This window comes from Narcine bancroftii, chromosome 8 (genome assembly GCF_036971445.1).
Source record: "Narcine bancroftii isolate sNarBan1 chromosome 8, sNarBan1.hap1, whole genome shotgun sequence".
Lineage (NCBI taxonomy): Eukaryota > Metazoa > Chordata > Chondrichthyes > Torpediniformes > Narcinidae > Narcine > Narcine bancroftii.
In genome coordinates, this window is record NC_091476.1 from 73500906 (window position 1) to 73508869 (window position 7964).

At 45.3% G+C, this 7964-nt stretch overlaps 1 protein-coding gene across 1 annotated transcript in view; it reads left to right on the forward strand.

Annotated features, from left to right (window-relative positions):
* Positions 1-7964, forward strand: part of LOC138740863 (bcl2-associated agonist of cell death-like) — a 21824-nt gene that overhangs the window by 1626 nt on the left and 12234 nt on the right. The window lies entirely within an intron of this gene.

The window sequence follows — 7964 nt, forward strand, 5'->3', positions numbered from 1 at the left end:
GACTTAACTCCATCGTGGACATCGACATGAAACGGTATCTTAAAAAAGCAGCCTCTATCCTCAAAGACCCTCACCACCCAGGCCGTGCCTTCTTCACTCTGCTCCCATTGGGGAAAGAGATACAAGAGCCTGAAGATGAGCACTCAGCGGCACAAGGACAGCTTCTTCCCCGCTACCATCAGATTCAAGATTTAATTTGTCATTGTAGTAAAACAGTATCATATTACATGAAATCGTTTTTGCTTGATGTAAGGCAGACGGATTCGCCATCAGCAAGAATTGCCTGAAGTGCCTCTTACAGTCAGAGAAAGAGAAGCGAAAGTGTCCTCCCAGTGAACCAAAGACACTACTTTATCTTTCGGGCACTATTTTTATTTATTGTTGTAAGATGGTTTATATGAATGTTTGCTGCTGCTGAACACTGAATTTCGTGACCTGTTCTGACAATAAATTCTGATTTTGTCTAACCCGTGCGGACCCTGCCCCAGGGAGTGTGCAATCGGTCATCTGGAGACAGCCCTCAGCGAAATCCCTTACCAATACCTCACACTGCAGGCACGATGCACAAGGTAAACTGACTGCTCCCCACTGTAACAACCCCAACATCCCCCCCCCCATCAATGATCGCCCCCTGTACTTGCTCTCGCCCAGAGCATGACCCTCTGGCAGCACAACTCGACAACAGCAACAGTTTCCAACGACATTCCTCGGTGACACCTGCCCAGCTCAAGAACTGGGCCGTAAGCTTTCAATTTTGGGCAACCCTAACCTCTCTCCGTACCCCATCTCTCTCAACTTCGTCTGGCTCCCCTTCCTCTAATGGCCTCTCCTCCCCACCCAGCCCTCATCTTTTTCCTCTTCCTGGATCCTAATGCTTCCGCAGTGGATTTCCTCTCCCGTCTGGTTCCATCTGCCCTTCACCACTCCTTGAAATGGTTCCCATCCATCACGTCAGCAGTGTTCCTCTGCATTCTTCACACAAAGCTGCTGGCCAGGTTAACAGTTGTTAATCTTGAGACCCTCCCCAACACTAACCCTGACCACAAGGCACTCCGATAGCACCCGTCCACCCCACTGAAACAATCCTTTACTGCTACAGCGACGGGAGGAAGGTCCAGGCCCTAAACGATAGTTAAATACCATAGAACAGTGCTGTTCAACCTTTTTCTTTCCACTCACATTCCTTCGGTAATCCCTTTCCCATAGGGATTACTGAAGATGGTATGTGAGTGGAAAAAGGTTGAAAAGCACTGTTTTAATTGTCCCTCATTGACTCGTTATGTGTACGGTTTCAGAACTCCGAAAGGAATGGGCCAATGACAATTTTTCTGAAACAAAATATTTCAGTAACAATTGGGTCCAGAAGGTTGGTTCTCAACTTTCCCTTCCCACTCACCTACCACTTTAAGCAATCACAGAGCATAGGAATTAGTTAAGGTGGTCGGTGAATGGAAAGAAAAAGTTTGAAAACCTCTGCCATAGGATGTTACAGCAGAAATAGGCTGTGCTGAACTACTTAGGAGGGGGTGGGGTTATAGAAGATTTACTAGAATTATGCCAGGAAAGAAAGGGTTAGATTATGAGGAACGATTGGCGGCTCTTCTGTACTCGATGGGGTACAGAAGGATGAGAAGGGACCTCATAGAGGCGTTTTGAATGCTGAAAAGCCTGGACAGAGACGACGTGGCAAGGATATTTCCCACAGTCGTGGAGTCTTGGACAAGAGGACCAACTTCAGGATAAAAGGGCGTCAATTTAAAACAGACACAGAAATGTCTTTAGTTAGAGGGTCATGAGTCTGTGGAACTTGTTGCCATGGGCAGCTGTGGAAGCGAGGTCATTGGGGGTATTTAAGGCAGAGAGTGACAGGTATTTGATTACTTAGGGGTTATAGGGAGAAAGCCGGGGATTGGGGCTGAGTGAGAGGATGGATCAGCTGGATGGACCTCCTGCTACTATCTGGTGATCCTTTATGATCATCTTTTTCTGTCTCATGATACATTGTGGTCATTTACACTGCTGTTGTTGATGTATCTTATGTACCTGTGAGAATTTCACTTTATCTGCACATTGCACTCATGGATGTGACCTTAAATGGGGTGGCATGGTTAGCATGACGTTATTACAGTGCCAGCGACCCGGGTTCCAAACCAGCGCTGTCTGCAAGGAGCTTGCTTGTTATCTCCCTGTCTGCATGGGTTTCCTCCGGGGGCTCCAGTTTCTTCCCACCCTTCAAAACATACTGGGGGTGTAAGTTAATTGGGTGGCTCAGCCTCGTGGGGTAGAAGGGCCTGTTACCATGCTCTCTGTCTAAATTTAATTTAAAAATTACTGACCAGAATTTCCCCACTGCATCATCCACCATTGTTCTCAGTTCCATGCACTTATCTAATAGTCTCTTAAACAATCCTACTGTCCCTGCCTCCATCACCCTTACCGACAGCACATTTCATACATCTACCACTGTCGTGTAAAGAACTTGCCTCTTACATCACTCCCCTGTACTTACTTCCATGCACCTTAAAACTATGTGCCCTTGTGTAAGCTGTTTCAGCCCTGAGAGCGAAAAGCCTCTGGCCGTCCTCATGCTCAATGCCTCTCATCATCTTGTCCACCCTCTATCAGGTCACCCCTCATCCTCTGTCACTCCAAGGCGTAAAGCCTGAGTTCACTCAACCTCTCCTCATGAAGCATCTTTGTGAATCTCCTCTGCCCCCTCTCTATAGCATCCACATCTTTCCTGTGATGAGCTGACCAGAAGGAAATACAATATTCCAAAGGTCAGCAGATCATCGAGGGGTCAAGGGCCGTTCCTGAGCTGTAATCTTCTCTGATCAATGTACAACACGTGGCCAGTGGACAGCCTGGAGTAAGGGGTCAGTATGTTTGCGGATGATACCAAGACTGGAGGAGTCAATGATGGAGTTGATGGTGTAAGAGGATGCAGAGTTGGGTGGAGAAGTTCAATCCAGATCAGTGTGAGGTGATGTGATGCATTTTGGAAGGACAAACCAGAAGGCTGAGTACAGGGTTAATGGTTGGTTACTTAGGAGTCTGGATGAACAGAGGGACCTTGGGGTTCAAATCCATGCATCCCTCAAGGTCGCCGTAAAGGTTGACAGGATAGTTAAAAAGGCCTATGGAATGCTGAGCTTCATTAGTCGGGGGATTGATTTCAAGAGCAGAGAGGTCATGTATAGCAACTCAACAAATCTCAGGTGAGACCTCACTTTCTGTGTTCAGTTCTAGTCACCTAATTTACCGGAAGGATGTGGAAGTTGTGGAGAGGGGGCAGAGGAGATTCACCAGGATTGGAAAATAAGTCTTATGAGGCAGGGTTAGCAAGTTTTTGGAGCATAAAAGGATGAAAGGAGACATGATTCTGAGAGGCATAGATAGGGTGGACAGCAGTGCCTTTTACCTAGGGCAGAAATAGCAAACACCAAAGGACGTCTGTACAAAGTGAAGGGGAGATATCGGGGTACTTTTTTTTTTAAATGAAAAGTTGTAGGTGCCTGTAATGCCTTACCAGGGAATGGTGTTGGAGGCTGAAATATTCAGGGCATTTAATAGATTCTTAGACATATGGATGAAAGGAAAATAGAGGGTTATGAAGTAGGGAGGGTTTAGTACTTATCTTTAAAAAAAGAAATATGGACCAGCACAACATCAAGGGCCAAAGAGCCTGTGCTGTAATGTTCTATGTGACAGTGAAGTGTTTCCACCTGCCAGAGCAGATGTGCAATTAGCTGACTGGGTGATCAATGCTCTAGGCTTTTGAGCAAGAATATCTGACCCGATTCCTTTCCACGGAACCACAGAAAAGTGGTTGTGTCACTGAAGCTTTCATTCTGTTTGTCACCATGGATGCTTCCCAACCTGATCAGTGTTTCTGTTCCATTGTGAGGGCACTGAAGAGTGCCTTTGAGAATACAGATACATAATTCCTTGAAAGTGGCATCACAGGTGGACAGGGTTGCACAAGAGAGATTTTAGCATCTTGGCCTTTATAAATCAAAGTATTGAGTACAGTAGTTGGGATGTTATGGTAAAGTAGTTGTAGAAGACATTGGTGAGGCCAAATTTGGAGAATTGTGTACAGTTTTGGTCACTGAACTACAGGAAAGGTATCAATAAGATAGGAGGGCAGAGAAGATTTTGCCTGGATTTCAGATATAAGATCTAAAGAGCATAATGTTGAGTCCATTTGGGTAGAGATAAAGAATAACAAAGGGGAAAAAATTATCTATCGCCCACCAAATAACAATAGTTTAGTGGCACAGGAAATAGAGAGATAAGTGAGGCATGTAATAATGATACGGCAGTAGTCATGGGGGACTTTAACTTCCACATAGATTGGGAAAATCAAGTTGGTCGTGGGAGTCTGGAGGAGGACTTCATAGAATGCATCTGCGATAGCTTTCTTGAGCAGCATGTTAAGGAGCCAACAAGAGAAAATGCTCTCCTGGATCTAGTGTTGTGGAATGAGATAGGTAGAGTAAATGATTAATAGTCAGAGATCATCTGGGAAATAGCGATCATAGTATGATTGAATTTCTCATTCAGATGGAAGGGGAAATAGTTAGATCTAAAACTAATATATTATGCTTAAACAGGGGTGACTACCATAGGATGAGGGAGGAATTGGGCAGAGTGGACTGGGAGCACAGGCTAATTGATCAAACAGTTGAGGAACAGTGGAAGATTTTCAAAGAAATATTTTGTAATGCTCAACAAAAATATATTCCATTAGGAAAAAGGGCAGCAAGGGAGGGAAAAATCAACCGTGGTTAATAAAGGAAATAAAGGAGAGTATAAAATTGAAGGCGCAGGTGTACAAAGCTGCAAAGAGCAGTGGGAAACTGGAAGATTGGGATAACTTTAAGAGACAACAAGGGGTTACAAAGCAGGTAATAAGAAATGGGGGAAAAGGATTATAAAAGTAAATTGGCACAAAATATAAAAACAGAAAGCAAAAAATTTTATAAATATATAAAATGGAAGAGGGTGGCCAGAGTTAACATAGGACCCTTGGAGGATGAGAAAGGAAAACTGGTAGCAAAAAATGAGGAAATGGCCAAGGCATTGAACAAATATTTTGTGTCAGTCTTCACGGTGGAAGACACATCCGGCATGCCCAAGTGCGGACGGAGTTAAGGATGTGAATGTTGGGAAGGGCCTTGATAAAATAGTTGTTACTAATGAAGTAGTGATGGAGAAACTAATGGGACTAAAGCCAGACAAATCATCTGGTCCTGATGATATGCATCCAAGGGTTCTGAAGGAAATGGCAGAAGTTATAGTTGATGCTTTGGTGGTCATATACCAAAATTCCTTGGATTCTGGGCAGACTGGAAGACAGCAAATGTCACGCCACTTTTTGGGAAGGGATGCAGGCAGAAGACTGGAAATTATCGGCCAATTAGCTTGACGTCTGTAGTTGGAAAAATGCTTGAAGCCGTCATTAAAGATGAAATAGTGAAACTTATGGAATGTAAGGGTTTGATCAGGCAGACGCAGCATGGTTTTAGAAAGGGAAGATCTTGTTTGACAAACTTGTTAGGATTCTTTGAGGATATAATGGGTGCGGTGGATAGAGGGGAACAGGTTGATGTTGTATATTTGGATATCCAGAAAGCGTTTGATAAGGTGCCGCATAAGAAACTTATCAGTAAGTTACAAGAAAGTGGAGTCCGGGGAAGTATATTGGCATGGATCGAAAATTGGTTGTCTGACAGGAGGCAGAGAGTCGGGATAAGTGGGAGTTTTTCAGGTTGGCAGAGAGTGGTAAGTGGGGTGCCGCAGGGGTCGGTGCTAGACCCACAACTGTTCATCATTTACATTGATGACTTGGAGGAGGGGACAAAATGTGGTATAACCAAGTTTGCGGATGACACCAAATTGAGTGGAAGAGCAAATTGTAATGAGAATGTGGAGAGTCTGCAGAGGGATATAGTTAAGTTGGATGAGTGGGCAAAGGTCTGGCAGATGGAGTACAATGTTAGTAAGTATGAGGTTATCCACTTTGGCAAGAAAAATAAAAGCTGAATATTACTTAAAGGGTGAAAAACTACAGCATGCTGTTGTTCAGAGGGACTTGGGAGTGCTTGTGCATGAATCGCAAAAAGTTAGGTTGCAAGTGCAGCAGGTTATTAAGAAGGCAAATGAAACGTTGGCCTTCATTGCTAGAGGAATTGAATTCAGGAGTGGGGAGGTAATGTTGCAACTGTATAAGGTACTGGTAAGACCGCACCTGGAGTACTGTGTCCAGTTCTGGTCTCCATATTTGAGGAAGGATATACTAGCTTTGGAGACGGTCCAGAGGAGGTTTACTAAGTTGATCCCGGGGATGAAGGGGTGGACTTATGATGAAAGATTAAATCGTCTAGGATTGTATTCGCTCGAGTTCAGAAGAATGAGAGGAGATCTTATAGAAACATATAGGATTATGAAGGGTATGGATAGGATAGATGTTGGAAGGCTTTTTGAGCTGGCTGGGGAAACTAAAACGAGAGGACACAGTCTCAAGATTCGGGGGAGTAGATTTAGGACAGAGATGAGGAAAAATAGTTTTTCCCAGAGAGTAGTGAATGTTTGGAATTCTCTAACCAGGGAAGTAGTTGAGGCTGCCTCATTAAACATATTTAAAATTCGGTTAGATAAATTTTTACATGATAGAGGAATTAGGGGATATGGGGAGAAGGCAGGTAGGTCGAGTTAGGTCATAAATTAGGATCAGCCATGATCGTATTGAATGGCGGAGCAGACTCGATGAGCCATTTTTGGCCTACTCCTGTTCCTACTTCCTATGTAAGTGAATCACAAGGAAAGGTTAAACAGGTTGGGACTTTATTCCCTGGAGAGTAGAAGATGAGGGGAGATTTGATAGAGGTGTTTAAAATTATGAGGGGGATAGACAGAGTAAATGTAGGTCCGCTTTTTCCAGCTGAGGGTGGGTGAGATACAAACTAGAGGACATGGGTTAAGAGTCAATGTTTAGAAGGAACTTTTTCACACAGAGTGGTAGGGGTGTGGAATGAGCTGCCATCTGAAGTGAATTCAATTTTAAAGAATAATTTGGACAGGTACATGAATGGGATGGGTATGGAGGGCTGTGGACTGGGTGCAGTTCAGAGGGACCAGGCAGAAAAATAGTTTGGTAGACTAGAAGGCCCTGTTTCTGTGCTGTAATGTTCTATGGTCCTCTCTCTCTCTCTCTCTCTCTCTCTCTCTCTCTCTGTCAGCCCCTCCACCTGGTTTGCCAGTTGCACTAGCCCAGGCAATCCTTCAACCTCAGCTGGTAAGCTGACACAATAGCGGGTCCCTGTCACTGGTCGGTTGTCTCTGGTTCTGTTTACTGGTGCACAAATGGTGTGTGATCACCTGGGGGAAGGTTGCTGAGGACAGGAGAGAAAGGCACGACATCAGTTTCCTTTGTCCCAGATCAGACGGAGAGGAGGTGCAACGCCGAGATGTTTTGTACCAGCTTTTCTTTTACCTGGGGTGGGGAGGGAAGGAAGATGGAAGATTTGGAGAGGACAGTGGGGCCGGGGGGGGGGGGGGGGTGGTGTGCAGGGGGAGAGAGAGCATTTCCGCTCCCCTTTTAAACAGTGTCTGGATGAGCCCAGGGCTAGATTTGCTTGTCAAGGCTACAGAACCAAGACAGGGACTGGGCGACTGGCACAACCCAGCCTGAAGCGATACAATGGGCTGAATGGTCTCCCTGTGAAGTTGCCTGGAGACGTTATGGTGAATACGTGCACCCTCTGGTCCTCTACACGCCTTCCTGTGTCTGTAACCCCCTCTGGTCCTCGACACCCCCTCCCTGTGTCTGTAACCCCCTCTGGTCCTCAACACCCCCTCCCTATGTCTGTAATCCCCTCTGGTCCTCGACATCCCCCTCCCTGTGTCTGTAACCCCCTCTGGTCCTCGACATCCCCCTCCCTGTGTCTGTAATCCCCTCA